This window comes from Schistocerca nitens, chromosome 4 (genome assembly GCF_023898315.1).
Source record: "Schistocerca nitens isolate TAMUIC-IGC-003100 chromosome 4, iqSchNite1.1, whole genome shotgun sequence".
In the NCBI taxonomy this organism is placed as follows: domain Eukaryota; kingdom Metazoa; phylum Arthropoda; class Insecta; order Orthoptera; family Acrididae; genus Schistocerca; species Schistocerca nitens.
The window spans coordinates 585794762-585817028 of record NC_064617.1 but is presented as its reverse complement, the minus strand read 5'-3'; positions in this window follow the sequence as shown (position 1 = coordinate 585817028).

Sequence of the window (22267 nt, the reverse complement as noted above, 5' to 3'; positions counted from 1 at the left end):
ATAGCGACAACGAGAGCCACAGATACATTTTACCGGTAGATGGTTATGTGCCACGATGTCAGTGTTGACCTTGAACACGCGGGCCGAAGCGGTTCAAATGCTAATCATTTCTGCAGAACATAACATATCCCGTGAATATGAACGTCCTGTCTGTAGTCATTCAAGGTGTTTTTTTCTTTTTTTTAACATGAGTGCAATTTGAACCTCATCGCATATGTAAAAACTATGTTTTATGGAAACATGTGGCAAGACTCATATAGGCAGAAATGCTTCTGGAGAAAAAGGTTGTACTTTCTATGGGAGCCACGATAAATACAGTTTCCTCGAACTGGATGAAAGCGATTTTGAGAAATGATGCCTCTCCTGGGTCATTAACGATATCTCTTGCCACTGAACACTTCATGTTAGATCCGTATTTTTCATAGTGAGAGTATTTTCAGAAACATACACACGAACTTCAGAAAAACCAATTTAGTTAATACTAGACTATTACTCGTCATGTCTGAGTTTGAATGGCGTCCCATATTGCATCGGCCCCAACATTCACTTGCTTACTATTCCTCTACACAGTAACAACACATTACAGTTTAAATTTTGCATTTCCCTTTTTGAGTATTACAAGCACTGTAGATTCTTGCTAATTCGAACCAAGGTAAATAAAATTTATCGATAAATCGAACTCATTGACAAGTCCTTTGAACAATGCTTGATATATAGAAGAAATCCAATATGATTTCGAACATTCGACAAATCGGAACAACTGTCATGACAAACTGTCCCGCAAACACTCTACGAGTACATATTGAAGTCAGCAGCTATCTAATACTCAATAATTTGAAACGTAAGTTCGTAGGCTTCCGCTGCCAGCGTCATTCTGAAATAAGTAATTTTTTTTGTTACGCCGTGTCACTGTGAAACACTAAAGCAACTAACTGCCGATGTTTCGATCGACTTGCTGCGGTTTCTCTTCAGGGCGGTTAACTGCTGTCTGTCGAAACATTAGTAACTGGTTCCTTCGTGTTTTACAATGACTCGGCCTAACACCCAAAATTATTTTATTGAAAATAACTTGAAATGTTTCGTCATTCAACTCTTTACCACATTCCTTTGTTTTTTTTTTTTCAATATGCAACTTACTACAGTACATAAATCAGCCGTAAAAATATATAACTGTTTTAATCTTGCAGAAAATAATGTGAAGTGAAAAACAGAAAGTAGCGAAAAGTTTCAGGGTTACCACATGTAATCAATACTGAAGCAGAATGAGAAGATTGCTGAAAATGTATCACATAGTTAAGGAAGCGGACCAAGCGAGGTGAACTGCCACATCCTGAAGAACTGAAACAGCTTAGTCAGTATGGAGGAAAGATACACCTGTCTGACACTGTATCCTTAAAAGAAGGCGAAATCATTCGCTGTTAATCTGAGCATTGACGGCTTTGGCGGCAGCAGAGGGTGGCTCACCAATCTTGAAAAACAGATATAACTTTGTTCTTAAGGCGATTAGGGAAGACAATGCGAGCACTGATCATAATCATTATAGGTTTACACTGCCAGCGTGTTCTTCAGGCTGGAAGGCTATAGTCTATGTATGTTTTGTACATCGACACCAGTCTCTCAGCCCGGAAGCTTTAACCGGGCTAGTGATGTACTTTGTTTTGCTTGGAAAAATTAATGTGAGTGAATCTCCCTTAAGTATTGTCTGGAATTTGCATGTGCTTTTCGTCTGAAATGTTAAATTAAATGAGAATCAATTAAGATGGTAAAAATCAATTTTTTATATCTGAGTTCGAGTTGATACTTTTTGCTTCTTACTTTAACTAGTTGAGAGTTGAAACTACAATATAATTTTTAATTTATACTCTTGTTTCGACTTGTTCCTGATTCCACTTTGGTCAGTCAAATTTACTTCTCCATTATTCGAATTTTTCATACATCCCTGCAACTTCGAATAATAGACAGTCGACTGTAGTGGACAAAAGTCAGACGAAATGCCAGTCAAAACATTACTGTATTCATGAAGTTACGTTCAACATATCATTAGTTAAAACTCAACATCGCATTCTATATCCCACTTTAACTGTATTTTAGTAATTTACAGGCTATTCTAACAAATACAATAAATCGGCTCTTCACATTTGCTAAGTGTATTATCCAAAATAAGGAGAAGTGTATTTTACTGGAATTCTAGAATTGGAACTTGGTGATGTTTTGTTCTCATTCTTTTTTGATCAAATGTTTGAGCGGAATGGAAATAAGACTCCATAGAAATTATGCAGTAGATTTTGGTCCGTATTTTCAAAGCCAAATGAAGAGTGGGAAATGGACGAATGAGATATCAAGCCGAACAGTGGAAGGTGCAGTTTTGGAAAGAAATTAAGTATTTTTTTTGCTTAAAGCAATCAGGCAATTTAGTGATTTGAACGAAAATTTTTGTTCGAATTTTCGTAGCCAAATGAAGGGTGGTAAATGGACAAAAGGAGTATCAAATTAATCAGCATGAGGTCTAGTTTTGCAGATGAGGTGCCGATCGGGAATTTAAAGTTCAATTTTTAACACAGAATTTTAAAAACCACTGGAGAAGTATTTCAGGTTTTAAAATTGTTGTAGTTTTTCCACATCTACTGCAACAGTTTAAAGAAATAGTTCATAGCCACCAATTCATTTACTGTACACGATTTCGAGCTTCATTCAAAGGCACATCAAATGTTTGTCTCGCCTATTTTATTTCGTAGTTTTAGACAAGTCATTTCTCAAAATATTTTGCCATTTCTTTTCAGTTTTTTTACTAATTGCTCTCCAAATTAAGAGATTTTTTATCTGAATTTGGAAACGGCAGTTCTTGTCCTCCAATTAATCGAAGATTTTCGAGATTTGGTGATTACCTATGGATTATCTGAGTGTTACAGGAGTCTAGCAAAGTTCAGTCCTCTAGTCACTAATTCCATGAGACGGTCTGGTGGTTTTATTGGCATTAAATGATTCGTCATCACTATTATTTCAGTTTAGTTGTATATACCAGCTATAAACGATATTTCAGAAAAGTACTCTGCCATACTGCTTTAACATTTCTACCAGTTGTTCGCCTTCCGTCATTGTTGATTTGTGTTCCAGATTTCTTTGTTAACCAGCGTTCAACCACGTGTTGGAAAAATCATGACCTTAAGGCGCAAAAGCATTGTGGCTTTGGCTTCAGACGAGATAAAACTCACCGATAATGGCAACAAATTGTATTCACTTGCTAGTGATATGATGTATAAACGCAAACCATTGTTGATTAGAGATGAAAGAGAAAAAAATATATAAATTTTCTGAATAATCCACATGTGTTAAACAGGCATGAATCCGTCGATTTCACCGAGAACAGATGAAGCTGTTGATGTGAACTTCTGACAGTAAAGTACCAGAGATACCGAGTATGCGTTTCAGGGTCCATAATCACGACGTCGGTAAAGGTTTTCTATTGAAGGTTTAGTGATGAGTAGAAATTATTAGCAAGTAAAGGTTGGATAAATGAGTGGAAAACACGTTATAGGGCACGATAATGCGGAAAGTGATTTAGCAACTATTTTATTTTGTGAAGTATTTCAAGTTTCGATGGAGACAAAGCATAGTGTTGATGAGACGGGCTTAAATTTGAAAATGTTACCCACCGACATTTTAGCGTCGTTAGATGAATCAAGCACATCGTGCTAAAAAAAAAAATAACGATTTACAGTAGTGATTAAAAGAAGACATTGTGATACCGGTTCTGCATCTACTTTATAATCAAAGAAAGAGGTAAATTAAACGCTGATTTTCTGTATGTCATCGAGACGGGAGAGGGCGGGCAGTACTAAACATTATTCCTTTTGTACGGGGTGATTTTAAGCCTGTTTCATTTTAAGGCAACGCCTTAAAAATTAAAGTTATTGGTGGTCCGTAAGATGGCGGCGACCATTAGAAGAGCTCCTTGGTTTGAATAAGGATGCCTAGCAAGTAGTTGACGGTTAAGGCCAGCCAGGTAATGGCAACATAACAGATCTGGTGAGTTCTCTCAGCACTCGCTGAAAAAGCAGGCAGCTTTTTGTAGGAACGGCCGTTTAGGGTGGCAGCAGAAAATAATACGTACCATGACAGTCTATTATTTTCTCTCGGGGGAAGAGTTTTTTTATAGGATCTTTTACCGGTGATGAGTAGGCAATAAGTAACATCCGAATCCATCATAAAAGACGTCGTATACGACTACCAGCAGCCGCAGTCAGCACAAAACTTCAAAATCCTGCCGCCTACAGGTTATACCATTGCGCCACGATGATCCACTGTTGCTCCTCTTTGCTAGCGTTTCTCTCGCTCACTCGTATCACATTACATGGGCTTTGTTGATGGTAATTTTGCAACCTTTATACTAACTCAGCAATCGTCAGACTTTTTTTGCTCAAGAGCCAATACTGACATTCTGGTGTGCTCTGTCGTGCCACATATGTACCAACTTTATTCTTAATTGAAGAGTGGAAAAGTCAAAATTTCTAATTATCAATCAAAAAACAATCTATCTCTGTTTGTATATAACTTACTTGCATAAAAAATGAATAGGTATTCTGATAGCACAGAATTATGCTGCCCACATCATCAGTGCAAAAAATATTGAGACAAATGAGAAAATAAAAACATTATTATGAAAGTTCTAGTGCTACACCAGAAAACTGACTGGTTCTATGCGTCAATCAGAATGTTTTTTCTTCAAGTGTCATTTATGCAGAGACACAACGTTTTATTTGTGATACTGTAAGTGCAGAAGTACAAGAGTATTTCAACTACTGTAGTAGAACTGTAGTCAACGAAAACCATTTCATATTTATTTTAAGTTTTTTGCAAAAGAATGATATAACTAAATTTGAGGAAAAAATTCTCTCAGCATCAATTTCCATTTCTCACAGAATTTCATTCTTGGGATCATGTATTACAAAGTTCGCTGTAAAACTGGATTGTCTTCCAGATAAAGTACGACATGACATACATCTGCAGTGGTCGTTCCTCTTTTGAATACATTGACGTTTTTCCATTCACCTGTTTCAAAGTAACATTTTTTACGCAGCTGTTCCATAGGGATGAATAAGAGACATTTCGATCACATTGGTACTTCTTTTGGAGATCTTATACGCCAGCATTGACAACAATCGAAATGGCACAATTTCAAAGACCTTACTGGTCTCATACAGATATGATTTTATGTATACTGACTGAAGTGTAGAGTGAAAATTTGTACCAAGGCCGCGAATCGAACCCTGCTCTCCTGCTTACTAGGCAGATGCGTTAGCCACTAAGCCACCTCAGCAGAGTGGTCCACACCACTACACGGTTTACCTTTGCACACCTCCCACCTCGCTCCAAATTCTCACTGCCGCCCCAGTCTACTTTAAATTCCCACTTACACGCGAACAGAATTGCTGAGGCTTTGCATGTTCTGGATCGCCACCTCAGCATCGAACGTAAATTGGAGATCCAGCCTGAAACCCAGGTGTAAATAGTTAAATAAATGAAATGACAGAATTCGGAGACCTCACTGGTCTCATACAGATATGATTTTATGTATATAGACTGAAGCTAAGAGTGAAATTTGTAGTGTTTGCTTGTAAGAAGTAATTTAAAATAGACTGGAGCGGCACTGACAATTTGGACCGAGGTGGAGGCTTGCCAGGGTAATCCGTGCACTTGTGTGAACCGCTGTGCCGAGGTGGTTTAGTGGCTAACGCATCTGCCCAGTAAGCAGGAGACCTGGGCTCGATTCCCGGCCTTGATACAAATTTTCACTCGCTGCTTCAGTCTACATATATAAAATTGCCAACAAAGTTTCAGAGTATCTTAAAATCAAAGAAGTCAAACTAATGCATTGCAATTACACTAATGGGATAATAAGAGCCCCCCCATGAACCATGGACCTTGCCGTTGGTGGGGAGGCTTGCGTGCCTCAGCAATACAGATGGCCGTACCGTAGGTGCAACCACAACGGAGGGGTATCTGTTGAGAGGCCAGACAAACATGTGGTTCCTGAAGAGGGGCAGCAGCCTTTTCAGTAGTTGCAGGGGCAACAGTCTGGATGATTGACTGATCTGGCCTTGTAACACTAACCAAAACGACATTGCTGTGCTGGTACTGCGAACGGCTGAAAGCAAGGGGAAACTACAGCCGTAATTTTTCCCGAGGACATGCAGCTTTACTGTATGATTAAATGATGATGGCGTCCTCTTGGGTAAAATATTCCGGAGGTAAAATAGTCCCCCATTCGGATCTCCGGGCGGGGACTACTCAAGAGGACGTCGTTATCAGGAGAAAGAAAACTGGCATTCTACGGATCGGAGCGTGGAATGTCAGATCCCTTAATCGGGCAGGTAGGTTAGAAAATTTAAAAAGGGAAATGGATAGGTTAAAGTTAGATATAGTGGGAATTAGTGAAGTTTGGTGGCAGGAGGAACAACACTTTTGGTCAGGTGAATACAGGGTTATAAATACAAAATCAAATAGGGGTAATGCAGGAGTAGGTTTAATAATGAATAAAAAAATAGGAGTGCGGGTTAGCTACTACAAACAGCATAGTGAATGCATTATTGTGGCCAAGATAGACACAAAGCCCATGCCTACTACAGTAGTACAAGTTTATATGCCAACTAGCTCTGCAGATTATGAAGAAATTGATGAAATGTATGACGAGATAAAAGAAATTATTCAGGTAGTGAAGGGAGACGAAAATTTAGTAGTCATGGGTGACTGGAATTCGTCAGTAGGAAAAGGGAGAAAAGGAAACGTAGTAGGGGAATATGGATTGGGGGGAAGAAATGAAAGAGGAAGCCGCCTGGTAGAATTTTGCACAGAGCATAACTTAATCATAGCTAACACTTGGTTCAAGAATCATAAAAGAAGGTTGTATACCTGGAAGAATCCTGGAGATACTAAAAGGTATCAGATAGATTATGTAATGGTAAGACAGAAATTTAGGAACCAGGTTTTAAATTGTAAGACATTTCCAGGGGCAGATGTGGATTCTGACCACAATCTATTGGTTATGACTTGCAGATTGAAACTGAAGAAACTGCAAAAAGGTGGGAATTTAAGGAGATGGGACCTGGATAAACTGAAAGAACCAGAGGTTGTAGAGAGTTTCAGGGAGAGCATAACGGAACAATTGACAGGAACGGGGGAAAGAAATACAGTAGAAGAAGAATGGGTAGCTCTGAGGGATGAAGTAGTGAAGGCAGCAGAGGATCAAGTAGGTAAAAAGATGAGGGCTAATAGAAATCCTTGGGTAACAGAAGAAATATTGAATTTAATTGATGAAAGGAGAAAATATAAAAATGCAGTAAATGAAGCAGGCAAAAAGGAATACAAACGTCTCAAAAATGAGATCGACAGGAAGTGCAAAATGGCCAAGCAGGGATGGCTAGAGGACAAATGTAAGGATGTAGAGGCGTATATCACTAGGGTTAAGATAGACACAGCCTACAGGAAAATTAGAGAGACCTTCGGAGAAAAGAGAACAACTCGTGCATGAATATCAAGAGCTCAGATGGAAACCCAGTGCTAAGCAAGGAAGGGAAAACAGAAAGGTGGAAGGAGTATATAGAGGGTCTATACAAGGGCAATGTTCTTGAGGACAATATTATAGAAATGGAAGAGAATGTAGATGAAGATGTAATAGGTGATATGATACTGCGTGAAGAGTTTGACAGAGCACTGAAAGACCTGAGTCGAAACAAGGCCCCGAGAGTAGACAACATTCCATTAGAACTACTGATGGCCTCGGGAGAGCCAGTCATGACAAAACTCTACCATCTGGTGAGCAAGATGTATGAGACAGGCGAAATACCCACAGACTTCAAGAAGAATATAATAATTCCAATCCCAAAGAAAGCAGGTGTTGACAGATGTGAAAATTACCGAACTATCAGTTTAATAAGTCACAGCTGCAAAATACTAACGCGAATTCTTTACAGACGAATGGAAAAACTGGTAGAAGCGGACCTCGGGGAAGATCAGTTTGGATTCCGTAGAAATGTTGGAACACGTGAGGCAATACTAACCTTACGACTTATCTTAGAAGAAAGATTAAGAAAAGGCAAACCTACGTTTCTAGCATTTGTAGACTTAGAGAAAGCTTTTGACAACGTTAGCTGGAATACTCTCTTTCAAATTCTGAAGGTGGCAGGGGTAAAATACAGGGAGCGAAAGGCTATTTACAATTTGTACAGAAACCAGATGGCAGTTATAAGAGTCGAGGGGCATGAAAGGGAAGCAGTGGTTGGGAAAGGAGTGAGACAGGGTTGTAGCCTCTCCCCGATGTTATTCAATCTGTATATTGAGCAAGCAGTAAAGGAAACAAAAGAAAAATTCGGAGTAGGTATTAAAATTCATGGAGAAGAAGTAAAAACTTTGAGGTTCGCCGATGACATTGTAATTCTGTCAGAGACAGCAAAGGTCTTGGAAGAGCAGTTGAACGGAATGGACAGTGTCTTGAAAGGAGGATATAAGATGAACATCAACAAAAGCAAAACGAGGATAATGGAATGTAGTCAAATTAAATCGGGTGATGCTGAGGGGATTAGATTAGGAAATGAGACACTTAAAGTAGTAAAGGAGTTTTGCTATTTAGGGAGCAAAATAACTGATGATGGTCGAAGTAGAGAGGATATAAAATGTAGACTGGCAATGGCAAGGAAATCGTTTCTGAAGAAGAGAAATTTGTTAACATCGAGTATAGATTTAAGTGTCAGGAAGTCGTTTCTGAAAGTATTTGTATGGAGTGTAGCCATGTATGGAAGTGAAACAAGGACGATAACCAGTTTGGACAAGAAGAGAATAGAAGCTTTCGAAATGTGGTGCTACAGAAGAATGCTGAAGATAACTAATGAGGAGGTATTGAATAGGATTGGGGAGAAGAGAAGTTTGTGGAACAACTTGACTAGAAGAAGGGATCGGTTGGTAGGACATGTTTTGAGGCATCAAGGGATCACAAATTTAGCATTGGAGGGCAGCGTAGAGGGTAAAAATCGTAGAGGGAGACCAAGAGATGAATACACTAAGCAGATTCAGAAGGATGTAGGTTGCAGTAGGTACTGGGAGATGAAGAAGCTTGCACAGGATAGAGTAGCATGGAGAGCTGCATCAAACCAGTCTCAGGACTGAAGACCACAACAACAACAAGAGCCTTATGTAAATCTTGTGGGACAAAGTCCTTGCTTACCTTACTTCGTTTCTCTGTAATCGCAAAAGCTCTGTCTCAGCTCAAAAAGCTGTGCCCATTCACCAAAAAATTATATGTTATCTATTCAAACCACCCTGGGCTAAATGAGGAAGACCTTGGAAGTCTATTGAGAAGCACTGCTAAGCACAATGGTTATGCACCATCTAGTAATTAATGTTTCAACCATTGTATCCATGATTTGACACTTGGAACAAGTCTAGGTACGTGCAACACAGTACCGAGAACACGACAGCACTGAGAAAGTATTCCTTGAGCACTCTTCAGCTGGTAACCTGCATAAATTTAGTTACATTATGTCCCGTCAGCAGACTAACACTAATAAGGGCGTGATAATTTGGCCGCCAGCCTCCAAGTACTGATCGTTAAAAATCGGCACCATTCAGAACACTTCGTGTCGACTGTTTTCTGTTTTAGGTAGCTGTCACCTCAGTGACCTCAAAGTTGTGGCACTGCAATTGCTTGAAGAAGTATTGTGGTGTTTTGTGTCCCAACCATGACTAGTTAATTAATAACGGTAGTTGTATTTAAATAATTTTGCTATATGAGCTATGACAACAAATGTTTTGTATGCAATTTTTCTTCTACTCATTGCGTTGCATTACAAAAGACATCACTGAATTTAATGTTCCTTGTTAGAAGTATGTACCACACATAAAGATGACAGTCTCTCTAATTCGCATTCACGATTTCATGTTACTTCCTTGTCCGAACATAGCAGCTGATCGGTACGAGTCAAGCACACCCGTGTGTTACAAGTACCGGAAGACAAACGGAAACATTCCCACTCTCACACCCTCTAACCCCGCAGTGGCCGCTATACTTACCCCTCTATCCCTGAGGAAACCAGCCGACTTGCTTAGCTCACTGCCGAACTGAATAACGTCAGTTAAAATTAGACACATTTTAAAATATTGCAGTCTCTATTTCTTTTTTCTGCTACTGCGCAGGAAAACTACACTCTTAAGAAGCTCTTATGTGTAGTTGACTTCTTGGATTCGGCTGTTAGTTGCTAGAAGCATATATTTATAAAATACGGCTGACAACTGCGGGCCGTACGAGCACTTGATACGAGCCACAGTTTGACGACCACTGTTCTAACTAACTGATGCTCATAGCCTATGAGCTAGAGAATGAACACTTTTTCTGATACTGAACCCTCCTTCCTCCTGACTTCAGTGTTTAAATGGTTCAAATGGCTCTGAGCACTATGAGACTTAACATCTGAGGTCATCACTCCCCTAGAACTTAGAACCACTTAAACCTAACCAACCTAAGGACATCATACACATCCATGCCCGAGGCAGGATTCGAACCTGCAACCGTAGCGGCCGCGCGGTTCCGGACGGAAGCGCCGAGAACCGCTCGGCCACAGCGGCCGGCTCAGTGTTTAATATTCGTTTCTTGTTGCCGTGTAAATCCGGAATGCAAAATTTATTTCAGTTGAATTTGGGCTCTTACTATTGTTGTGATTGAAGTCTGCCCTTCCCTTCTTCACAGGTATTAGAACTTTAAAAATACCTGCTTAATCTTTGTTTGCTTAAGCCTCAGTCGTGGGTACGTAGGGTGCGAGTTCTGGAGACCCGCACTTGTATGTACCGAACTATTTATCGTACCACCACTAAATCTGCGATTTTCTGTAATTCAGAAATACTGTGTTTTTACTTTCTTATATATGATAGCTTTGTGGACTTTGGTTTACGTTACCTCATTTGTTGCTATGAATGGCTTGATGCTTGCCAGTTAATTTTTTTATTCTGGGAGAAAAGGATGTGTGCCAGTTGCTTGGTATTTAAGATATTGTCTGCTAACGTAATCTAAGTTCGAAAAATGTTCAAATATGTGTGAATTCTTAAGGGACCAAACTGCTGAGGTCATCGGTCCTTAGACTTACTCTACTTAATGTAAGTTAAACTAACTTACGCTAAGAACAACATACACACTCATGTCTGAGGGAGGACTCGAACCTCCGGTGGGAGGGCCCTCGCAGTCCATGACATGGCGCCTCAAACTACGCGGCCACTCCGCGCGGCGATCGAAGTTCATTTGCAATCTTGTGCATCCATTCAAATCTTCGTTAATTTTACGTCCCGTGTGGCGACCCCTCGTTACCGTTATGCCATCAGGCGTTGCTTCGAAACTGAATTGCGGTTCGCGGGTGAATCTGTTTATTTCATTGTTGAGATTTTAGTGTGTGTTCAGCAATAAGCCCCGAGTTTTTTCTTTGCTGTTAATACTGGAGAGCTTCGTTTCTGCCCATTTATTGGTATGTGGGCGTGTAATTATGCTCTTAGCCAGATTGTGTTCAGTTTCATGATTGAGGAGTTATGTGCTGCTTCTTGATCAACAGCCCTCGCGTGGGCAACAAAAAAAATGTATAATAAACACCCTTGACACAATATTGTACCTGTCTTGGCTTTCTTTTTTTCTTAATTATGTATGTTTTTTGAAATGTGTGTATGTCCTTTTGGAGAACTAATGTTTCAGTAAGTTTTCATTCCTTTGGTGAATGTTACTGTGGAACATTCGGTGATAATAAGCAAATTGTAAATCATTAAACTAGCTGACAGAAAATAAAACAAAGAAGATTGTTAAATTGTCAAATAAATTCTTGGTGTAGCTGCTGTATTGAAGCATAGATACTGTATTAAATTTTCCATCGCTCTTATTTCACATAACCTTGTACTAAATGTTTTTGGTGTCCTAATAATTACATGGTACCTCATTATACGAATTGGGACTTAGTGATAAGCAAGTAATTCTCAAAAAACTGCAACAAAGTTCAATGCGCCTGTGGTCTGAGTTGTTAAAAGTATTGGTTTCAATAACTGTGATAAGTAGTAAACCGCAAAGCTTATTTATTGTCTTTGAACATATATATTTTCATAACCATATACAACGTTTTGGGTTGCCTATATTAACAGTATGTGGGTCAGTGTGACAATGTATTCAAGTCTTACTTGAATGCAAAGTAATCAATGCAGCACATGTTGGGGAAGTAAGTATTCGTGAAATTTTCTTGGGACTTGTTGTTCATAACGTGTTTTTTTAATTGTTGAAACCTTACAAGTAAATTTTTCATATTTGGTTTGATTGACCCTTTAAGCACAATGTTAAACAAATATTTTGCTCACCAATGATGTTCAATCCTTACTTGGGCCTAATCCTATTCCTCTCCCTCGTAGACAACCTCATGCAGTAGCTGTATACCACCACTTAGTCACACTTTCTGTGGTCTTCCTCTTTTTCTTCCAGGAGGTTGCCATGAAAGTACTCTTGGGCCATCCGCCTTCATCCATTCTTTTGACATGACTAAACTATCCTAGCTGTCTTCTCTTTTATCTGTAATATTATGATGATTGTGTCCTTTCTCTTATTTCCACGTTCCTTACGTGGTCAAATCGGAAAATTCTGTAGGATCTTCTCAAGTAGTCCATTTCTAAAGCTGTAACTCTTTTTCTTTCTGTGAGTTTCCAGCACTCACTACCACAGCTGTTTATTAGTTCAACGATGGATTTGTATAAATGAATAATTCATTTTTGAGGACCAAAACACATGGTTTAATTTTTGGATGGCCGCCCCTCTCTGCCTGATCCGTTGTTGGATACGTTCCATCTTCCATCACATGACAGGCTACTGCCCAGGTACTTAAGCTCTTTACACACTTTAATAAGGTGTCTGTCATTGTCCAGGTCACTTCCCTCTTCTCCATAACATAGATATTGCGTCTTCTGAAAATTAATTTTCAAAGTACACTCCTGGAAATGGAAAAAAGAACACATTGACACCGGTGTGTCAGACCCACCATACTTGCTCCGGACACTGCGAGAGGGCTGTACAAGCAATGATCACACGCACGGCACAGCGGACACACCAGGAACCGCGGTGTTGGCCGTCGAATGGCGCTAGCTGCGCAGCATTTGTGCACCGCCGCCGTCAGTGTCAGCCAGTTTGCCGTGGCATACGGAGCTCCATCACAGTCTTTAACACTGGTAGCATGCCGCGACAGTGTGGACGTGAACCGTATGTACAGTTGACGGACTTTGAGCGAGGGCGTATAGTGGGCATGCGGGAGGCCGGGTGGACGTACCGCCGAATTGCTCAACACGTGGGGCGTGAGGTCTCCACAGTACATCGATGTTGTCGCCAGTGGTCGGCGGAAGGTGCACGTGCCCGTCGACCTGGGACCGGACCGCAGCGACGCACGGATGCACGCCAAGACCGTAGGATCCTACGCAGTGCCGTAGGGGACCGCACCGCCACTTCCCAGCAAATTAGGGACACTGTTGCTCCTGGGGTATCGGCGAGGACCATTCGCAACCGTCTCCATGAAGCTGGGTTACGGTCCCGCACACCGTTAGGCCGTCTTCCGCTCACGCCCCAACATCGTGCAGCCCGCCTCCAGTGGTGTCGCGACAGGCGTGAATGGAGGGACGAATGGAGACGTGTCGTCTTCAGCGATGAGAGTCGCTTCTGCCTTGGTGCCAATGATGGTCGTATGCGTGTTTGGCGCCATGCAGGTGAGCGCCACAATCAGGACTGCATACGACCGAGGCACACAGGGCCAACACCCGGCATCATGGTGTGGGGAGCGATCTCCTACACTGGCCATACACCACTGGTGATCGTCGAGGGGACACTGAATAGTGCACGGTACATCCAAACCGTCATCGAACCCATCGTTCTATCATTCCTAGACCGGCAAGGGAACTTGCTGTTCCAACAGGACAATGCACGTCCGCATGTATCCCGTGCCACCCAACGTGCTCTAGAAGGTGTAAGTCAACTACCCTGGCCAGCAAGATCTCCGGATCTGTCCCCCATTGAGCATGTTTGGGACTGGATGAAGCGTCGTCTCACGCGGTCTGCACGTCCAGCACGAACGCTGGTCCAACTGAGGCGCCAGGTGGAAATGGCATGGCAAGCCGTTCCACAGGACTACATCCAGCATCTCTACGATCGTCTCCATGGGAGAATAGCAGCCTGCATTGCTGCGAAAGGTGGATATACACTGTACTAGTGCCGACATTGTGCATGCTCTGTTGCCTGTGTCTATGTGCCTGTGGTTCTGTCAGTGTGATCATGTGATGTATCTGACCCCAGGAATGTGTCAATAAAGTTTCCCCTTCCTGGGACAATGAATTCACGGTGTTCTTATTTCAATTTCCAGGAGTGTATTTAAGATGTATCGTGTTCATCGTTTGCTTCAACGACCTCATAATCAGCATAGAAAAGCATTCTTTTGACATGCCTAAACTATCCTAGCTATCTTCTACACCTTGTACATCTTAAAAGTGCGGAGACAGACAGCATCCTTGCTCCAGTCCCATATTCTGAAAGCCTCTCTATAAATTTCTTACCCTACTTTAATGATACATTCTGCTGGCTTGTACAGGTTTATGATACTTCTTACATAAAGCTTGGGCAGTTCCCCCGACCACAGCACCTCGAACAACAGCTGTCGTGTAACTGTCATATGCTTTCTCAAGATCCTTGTAAATTAAATGGCTCCTTCTATTCCTTTCCTATCTCTTCTCCATGATCTATCTTAGTGTAAAGATGTTATCTGCGCATGACCTGCCTCTTCTAAAGCCTCTTTGTTCTTCCACTTCATTTACACACTTCTCCATAGAAACATATGACATTTTCAGCTCCAAGGATTACATAACATTAATACTTGTTCCCTAGATCATAATACGACATTTCGTAATGATGTGGAACGTGTCAGTTTAATATAAGTTTTCTTTGCACAATATAATTTTCTTACAGTTACTTCACATCTAAAAACTCATCTATTGAGTAGGAGTTCTCATTCAGAAATTCTTTTAATTTGTGTTTAGATGTTGGTTGGTTGTCAGACTTTTAATACTATTTGGCAAATGACCAAAGATTTTAGTGGCACGATCATTCATCCCTTTTTGCGCCTTAGATTTAACTCAGAATAGTGAAGATCATCTTTCTTCTATTGTTGCAGCTATGCACCTCGCTATTATTTTTGAATTGAGATGGGTTATTAATAACACATTTCATAGCAGAATACTTAAAGATCCCTAAATATCGCTAAGGGGTGATAGTTCGCGTACGCAGCAACACTTCTCTAAGCTTTTGGATTTGAGGGTTAGCCAGTTTTTCTGTGCATGTCTTCATATGTATTGCGAAGGTACTGTGAATGAACCGAGTTCCTTAAATAAAGGTGTGCAAGGTGATTTTGGGTGGGCTCCAGCACACGCTTTTGTGCAATGAACACTTTTCTGTTGATGTTGAATTACCCAAAAATACGACGTCATATGAAAGTAGTGAAAGAAAATAGACATAGTAGGCTAATTTACTGATACGTTTATCACCAAAATTTGCAATAACCCTAACAGCATAACTAGCTGAATCTAACCGTTCCACCACTTCAATTTCTCATCAGTGTACACATCCAAAATGTTGCAGATACCGAAATAGTTTTACATTCACGTGAAGTGACGATGTAGGCGTTGCTACTAGTCAGTATCAACTATACTTCATAATATTCTTCAAACTGATAGTCTACAGATTTGAGACGTCTGTCTGTACAGCGTAGTATTTTAGGACTCTTTTTGCAAAGATTAAATTTTTTCTTATAGTGGAAAGAGGGAGAGGAGGAAGCACTGGAAGCAGCTGCTTTCCCTCCCCACTCGTTGTGTACTCTCGGATCTGATACGTATTCTAAATATTTTAATTCCCTACGATGTATTAAGGCTGGCACTACTAATCTTGTAGTCGACTGTCATGAGCAACATTTTCTATTGGACCCACAGTTTTTTGAGGTTGTATCATTCTTCATTCGCTGATGAATAATTTTCTTTTGAAATCTCTGCCATATTTACACTGAATTTCGTTGTTTAACGCTTTCGTTGGTGAAAGAACGCACAATTTGCGCGTTACAAACTGACACTGGGGAAAGTGGCTTATCGAAGCGACCGTAAAGGCATTTCCCATTTTCAGTCGCTCCCACCAGTAGCCACAATGAGTGTCAGCTTGGACTGGACGAACACTATGTCCTGCTAAAGTGTTCAGTTTGGAGTGCTGAGATATTTATGTGTCATAGCTGTCTAGTGTTACCATCTAGCGAGAAACTTTAGGAATTTGAAGGAAAGTTCTGGCGAACGTGGATGTCTGGATGACAGTGAGAGATAAAGCTGAGCACCACGGTGCATTTGTCTCATAAACTTCAAATCAAACCCTCATCTCCTCCATCAAAAGAATGTCTGAAGTTAATAATAGTTTCCTTATTCATTATACGCTTCGTTTTGTAACATTAGTAAAAAACACTTTAGAATATCAGTAATCATTCGTCAGCTGCACAGATTTTTATTAAATAAACTTGTTAACAAATTAACCATCTTCAGATCATCATACTATTAAGCTTACGTCGGAAAGCAGTTGTCAAGCAAAGTCATAGTAGTGTCACGCAGTTACAAAGTGGCGTTACGTTTTAACTGCTTGACAGTACTACGTAAAATTTTAACGAAGGACTATCTTCCGGTTTACTTGACGACTGCTGTAAGCTTAATGGTATGATCTTCTGAAGACGGTTCATTTGCCGAAGCTAGTTAATTTAATAAAAATTTGTGCAGCTGACTACTATTTCTATTCTTAAAACATGCTTCACAGCTGCTGATTGACAGCCATGAATATAATTACTACATCTACAATTCTAAGTAATTTTAATGGTTTGTACTCCAGCTGTAGTTGTCGGGAGGTATATGCCCAAGTCAACCTCATAAAACGTAAAAGCGTTGGGATGTGATATGTCAAAGCCGTATTTTTATGTTGAAAATTTACATGTGATATTTCACGACTTTTGTTTTGAGAAAAAATATATTTTCCATATTTACCATTCCCATAAACGTCCTCTAAAACAAGATTCTATGTTCAAATGAAAACATAGACCTGATTGGATTTGTAGGACGTACACGTCCTACCACACTGACTTTCAGAATATAGCAACTTAATTATTCTGTTAACGAAAGTACAATGTTGATCATAACGGTAGATATTTTTGACCTCTTTCTTTACAAATACACGTAAAATGTGTTTTAACCGTGAAGGGTTAACAACATTTACATTGAGCATCGAATATTACATGCTACTCATTTAAAGCAGTTTTAATTACTGCATATTTATTAAATGATGCAAGAGGGGAGATGAAATAACGCCAGTAACTCGAAACAAAAATATTGACCACCAAAAATTATTTTCAGATAACGCCCCATAGAATGTGAACTTCGAACATTGTCATGGTCAGAAACAATCAAAATCACCAACCATCTGTGCGACGTCGGCAATCTAGTGTTCGTGTCCAACAACTGTTATCAAAGCCATTTGGTCAAATCATTGACAACGCAGTAGGTAATAATTCTAGTACAGATCTTCGCTAAGTTAGAGCGAGGGCCCAACTTTGATCAAAGTTAGCCGCTGTATACATGTTTCTACGCTTGCAGTAATGTACTTAAGATGTAAAATGACGAAGGATATTTGGTGTATGGCTACTACCACAGTGATCATTGCAAATTATAAAGAACACGCAATTCTTTATAACAGAAGGCACGCTGACTACAAAAACAGTAATAGTCGGATGGTTCTTATAAAGAAACGGCTCCAGTGATCAGCCGTATTCGAAGTGGCTGCACTGTGGATGATGATATCTTACATACAAAAAGAAAGGGTGCGTAAGGAGATGGATATCTGAAAAGCCAAAAGTGTTCAGATTGTACGTAAGTGAAATAAATGTATTTACTTGTACTCTAAATAAACTAACTTAACCTTCATAAATTCCTTCTTAGGCGATTTATGTATGGATTCAGATGTTTCTGGAATAATATGTAAAAACGTACACTGTTGAATACGAGTAGGTCACTGCATTGCAAGCCGGAGCAGCTCTCACTAGTTGCCAAAAATACACTCCTGGAAATGGAAAAAAGAACACATTGACATCGGTGTGTCAGACACACCATACTTGCTCCGGACACTGCGAGAGGGCTGTACAAGCAATGATCACACGCACGGCACAGCGGACACACCAGGAACCGCGGTGTTGGCCGTCGAATGGCGCTAGCTGCGCAGCATTTGTGCACCGCCGCCGTCAGTGTCAGCCAGTTTGTCGTGGCATACGGAGCTCCATCGCAGTCTTTAACACTGGTAGCATGCCGTGACAGCGTGGACGTGAACCGTATGTGCAGTTGACGGACTTTGAGCGAGGGCGTATAGTGGGCATGCAGGAGGCCGGGTGGATGTACCGCCGAATTGCTCAACACGTGGGGCGTGAGGTCTCCACAGTACATCGATGTTGTCGCCAGTGGTCGGCGGAAGGTGCACGTGCCCGTCGACCTGGGACTGGACCGCAGCGACGCACGGATGCACGCCAAGACCGTAGGATCCCACGCAGTGCCGTAGGGGACCGCACCGCCACTTCCCAGCAAATTAGGGACACTGTTGCTCCTGGGGTATCGGCGAGGACCATTCGCAACCGTCTCCATGAAGCTGGGCTACGGTCCCGCACACCGTTAGGCCGTCTTGCGTTCACGCCCCAACATCGTGCAGCCCGCCTCCAGTGGTGTCGCGACAGGCGTGAATGGAGGGACGAATGGAGACGTGTCGTCTTCAGCGATGAGAGTCGCTTCTGCCTTGGTGCCAATGATGGTCGTATGCGTGTTTGGCGCCGTGCAGGTGAGCGCCACAATCAGGACTGCATACGACCGAGGCACACAGGGCCAACACCCGACATCATGGTGTGGGGAGCGATCTCCTACACTGGCCGTACACCACTGGTGATCGTCGAGGGGACACTGAATAGTGCACGGTACATCCAAACCGTCATCGAACCCATCGTTCTACCATTCCTAGACCGGCAAGGGAACTTGCTGTTCCAACAGGACAATGCACGTCCGCATGTATCCCGTGCCACCCAACGTGCTCTAGAAGGTGTAAGTCAACTACCCTGGCCAGCAAGATCTCCGGATCTGTCCCCCATTGAGCATGTTTGGGACTGGATGAAGCGTCGTCTCACGCGGTCTGCACGTCCAGCACGAACGCTGGTCCAACTGAGGCGCCAGGTGGAAATGGCATGGCAAGCCGTTCCACAGGACTACATCCAGCATCTCTACGATCGTCTCCATGGGAGAATAGCAGCCTGCATTGCTGCGAAAGGTGGATATACACTGTACTAGTGCCGACATTGTGCATGCTCTGTTGCCTGTGTCTATGTGCCTGTGGTTCTGTCAGTGTGATCATGTGATGTATCTGACCCCAGGAATGTGTCAATAAAGTTTCCCCTTCCTGGGACAATGAATTCACGGTGTTCTTATTTCAATTTCCAGGACTGTATTAACCTGTCCATGACACAATCTTTAGCAAAAATAGAATTCATGTTTTTAATACCGGTAACGAAACACTGTATCTGTTACGTATTTTTACGCGATTTGCACGATGCTTTGTGAGAATTTATTCTCACGATCAAGTACAAATATTTACATAGGTATTTTACGTGGTGCTTCGAAAAATTGTACAAAAGAAATCTGTCCACCTGCAGTAAACCATAAAATCACAACTACAGAGCAAGACATGCAAAACAGCGCATACACAAACACAACGTAAACACCTGCTTAAATATTTCCGCTCGATATTGAGAATAAATTCTCGAAACGCGTCATATTAAGCACGAAAAAACATGTATCTAGTGCAGTGTTCCAATATTTGAATCGTGAATGACACAGTTGCAAGCTTTACAAAAACATCGATTATGATGAATAAAACTAAGAAGTGGCATTTCTTTAATAAGTATATTGTCTGCAAATATGAGGGGCCACTTTCATTAGGGCAAGCTGAAATGTTTCTTGGTCCATTATCAAATAATTTTAGTTCTTTGTCCTCGTCCTGTAGCTCACGAAGCAAATTCTGGTGAACGCTTTGAGCTTCTCAACTCACTATCCTCTGTTTCACCCACAGTCGTTTAATTTTCTTTCTTTTCATGCAATGCACTCGCCACCAACGTTGCTGTTGTACAGGGGATTAACTGTTCGGCTTAGATCCCCGAACAACTATGACAAAAAATTTTAACATCGTATAATAGCTCCAGTGAAGTAGTTTTGTCAAGGAAGTTTGACGAAATCTTTAACGAAGATCTTTCACAGTGTAATACTGACCGCAAGAACGAGTAGACCGTTCGCCTGGTGCAAGTCTTTTTAGTTGACACCACTTCGGCGACTCGCGTGTCGACGAGGATGATAATATGGTGATGAAGACAACACCACCAAGTCACCAAGCGGAGAAAATCTCTGACCCAGCTGGGAAATGAACAGGGGTCCCTCATATGTCATTCGGCCGCTCTGACCACTTTCTTTTTTAGCGTTAGGGTACCTAGCGAAATAAAACAGAAAAAGAAGGACTAACCCTAAGGGGCACTGCCACTTCTGACCCTGCCAAACAATAGTAAACTAATCCCTCTCTTAAATCTTAAATACACCTGAGCCTCCCTCCACTCCCCACCTCTCCACCCCCAACACCCCCCCTCCTCACTCACATCTAGGGAAATTAAGATAACTGAAAGTGGCACTTGTTCAAGCTCCAAGCATTCAGGGCGATAGGAATGAGGGACAGGAGATACTAATCACCATTAAACAATGATTTTTTTTCGTATTGTATCCATTCGTTGGCCTGTATTGTTACTGCACTGTACTGTGAAAGGTGACCATGGATGTGTCCTGAAATGGGAAGATGGGGCACACCCCAACTGTGGAGAAGGGAGTCAAGAAAGAGGCCGTGGAAATATCCTGCGAAGGTTCGTCGGTAATAGTGCGACCGGGTGAGTTTACTGTGTGCGATCGCAACCCGATTAAAGATCTCGAGGACTGTATGTGGACCTTTGTGAAAGAGGTGTTCTAAATCCTTTCTTCGAAACCAGATGAGTGATTGGTGTTTCTAAAAGACGGTAGCATGAAGTCTGGGACAGCAGTAGTAACTCTGGGATAGCCGTTGTTGATTAGGCACAGAGGTAACAGACCACGATGCAGTTGGAAGAGGAGCCAAATGCCCCGTTTAGGGGCACATAACACGATACTCGGTGTCGTGGAGTTGACAGTCACAGCAAAATAGCGAAGCAGCCAGTCCTATATGATGAAATCGACGACTGGTGGGGAATTAACTGTTGAAAAAGACATACCACAGTGCAGTCACGTTCGTTGGTAAAAGGGGTGCACGGACGCACCCACAGACCGTTCACCAGTGAACGTCTGGTTGCTGTACCTCCACGTGGTTGCGAGTGTTGGACGATATAAAAGAAGGAGAAAAGCACTTTGCACGGGGAGGGTGGGTGACCCGGAGATCGTTCTGACCACTCAACTATGGAGGCGGACGCAAGAACGGAAATAAGACGGGGTCTAGCAACGTACCCACCGCTCCACCTGAGCTCTAGCCAAGAGACCAACAGAAAATTAGGACTCGAAGGCCAATCGAAAAGCGCCGCTTCACTTGCATGCAGGTTTAAATTTGCAAAAGTATCCCGACACCTGGCTGAAGATGGCTTATAAGTTCGTGGCGCCCTCCATCGGTAATGCTGGAATTCAGTATGGTGTTGGCCCACCCTTAACCTTGATGACAGCTTCCACTCACGCAGCATATGTCCAGTCAGGTGCTGGAAGGTTTCTTGGAGAATGGCAGCCCATTCTTCACGGAGTGCTGTACAAATGAGAGGTATCGATGTCGGTCGATGAGGCCTGGCACGAAGTCGGCATTCCAAAACATCCCAACGGTGTTTTTTAGGATTCAGGTCTGGACTCTGTGCAGGCCAGTCCATTACAGGGATGTTATTGTCGTGTAACCACTCCGCCACAGGCCGTGCATTATGAATAGGTGCTCGATAGTGTTGAAAGATACAATCGCCATCCCCGAATTGTTCTTCAACAGTGGGAAGCAAGAAGGTGCTTAAAACATCAATGTAAGCCTGTGCAGTGATAGTGCGACGAAAACAAAAACATGACCACACCATAACACCACCGCCTCCGAATT